This window comes from Kogia breviceps, chromosome 18 (genome assembly GCF_026419965.1).
Source record: "Kogia breviceps isolate mKogBre1 chromosome 18, mKogBre1 haplotype 1, whole genome shotgun sequence".
Lineage (NCBI taxonomy): Eukaryota > Metazoa > Chordata > Mammalia > Artiodactyla > Physeteridae > Kogia > Kogia breviceps.
The window spans coordinates 42,186,301-42,188,075 of NC_081327.1; the positions used below are offsets into that span (position 1 = coordinate 42,186,301).

The 1,775-nt window shown below is 38.7% G+C and overlaps 1 pseudogene; it reads right to left on the bottom strand.

Annotated features, from left to right (window-relative positions):
• Nucleotides 1–1,097: 1,097 nt before the first annotated feature.
• Nucleotides 1,098–1,454, bottom strand: LOC131744911 (mitochondrial import inner membrane translocase subunit TIM14 pseudogene; annotated as a pseudogene).
• Between the last annotated feature and the right edge of the window lie 321 nt (nucleotides 1,455–1,775).

A 1,775-nucleotide genomic window follows, 5' to 3' on the forward strand; every position in this document is an offset into this window, starting at 1 on the left:
GAAAAAGAGGGAGAGGATGCAAATTTATAAAATTAGAAATGAAAAAGGAGAAGTTACAATGGACACTGCAGAAATACAAAGCATCATAAAAGACTACTACAAGCAACTTTATGCCAATAAAATGGACAAGCTGGAAGAAATGGACAAATTCTTAGAAAGGTATAAGCTTCCAAGACTGAACAAGGAAGAAATAGAAAATATGAACAGACCAATCACAAGTAATGAAATTGAAAGAGTGATTAAAAATCTTCCAACAAACAAAAGTCCAGGACCAGATGGCTTCACAGGTGAACTCTATCAAACCTTTGGAGAAGAGCTAACACCCCATCCTTCTCAAACGCTTCCAAAAAATTGTAGAGGAAGGTATGTATGATAAATACATACCTAGATCAATTTCTTAGGTTAGGTTGTGGCTAAATTCATTTTTAAGTTCAAGGTTCTAAGTGGCTGGGGGAGTCCTCTGTTACTTGAACAGCCTTCTGTCCCAATGAGATGATCCCCTACTATAATAACCTGTGTTAATTTCATCATATTTATCACATTGTATTTTAATTATCAGTTTATCAGTCTCCCATCAGATTGGGGATTCCTTCAGGGAGAGACTCTCCTGTTCACTTTGTCTTGAAATAGGTACCAAATTATTTGACAAATGAGTAATGAGCAACACTTCAGATGGCATGCATTTATCCATAATTATTGAGTATTAACCTACAAATATTCTATAATCCAATTTTTTTCTCTTTTTTTATTTTGCTGTACACGGGCCTCTCACTGTTGTGGCCTCTCCCGTTGCGGAGCACAGACTTTGGACGCACAGGCTCAGTGGCCATGGCTCACAGGCCCAGCCGCTCCGTGGCATGTGGGATCTTCCCAGACCTGGGCATGAACCTGTGTCCCTTGCATCGGCAGGCAGACTCTCAACCACTGCGCCGCCAGGGAAGCCCCCTCTATAATCCAATTTTAAATTCTCCAATTTATACCAAGGCTTTAATTTAGCTTATGCTAATTTTTAAACTGTGTAGCTTTGAGGCATTTTATTATAAAAAGCTGGTACTCATATATATAAATGAGTAAGAACTTAAAATTCATCATACACTTCATTTTTTAGCTTGACCTTCTGGTAAATCTTTAGCTTCATTGATTTTGGCTGCTATATAAAGAGATCCTCCCTTGTCTGGGTGATTTAAAAGCATAATTGGTCGATGAGCATCTCTTATCTTTCCCTTATTGGCAGTAGGGCTTACATCTAGTATTAATGCTGCTTCTTGTTTTGTCATTTTGGGTTCAAACCCACCTCTGAAGGTGTAATAGCCACCACTGAAGGCAGATTTTGGTAGACTTCGAAAAACTTGTTTTACTTGAGGCTGCATATGCTTCATGGCTTGCGAAGCATAATGGCCTGCAAATCCTGCAGCAGCAATGGTCAGTCCAACTGCTATGACTGTACTGGCCATGGTTCCCACTTGGCTCCTCTCCCTTCACCAGGAGCGCCGAAGTTCTTAGTTTTTATATCTTTGACAGTCTGCTTTTATTTGAACTCTTAGGTGATTTTTGAGCTAGGTATGGAATTGTAGGTTATGTTATTTTCCTTTATTATTTTGAAGTTACTACTGTCTTTGTGCATCTATTGTTGCCTTTGTTAGGATTCCTGTTGGTTTGAATATTGTTCCTTTGAAGGTAGTTTATCTTTCTTGCAGCTTTCACACTTTTTTCTCTTTTTTCTTGGTGTTCTGTAGTTTCACTACAGTGTTGTATCTTTGTTTAGTCTGGGGAGT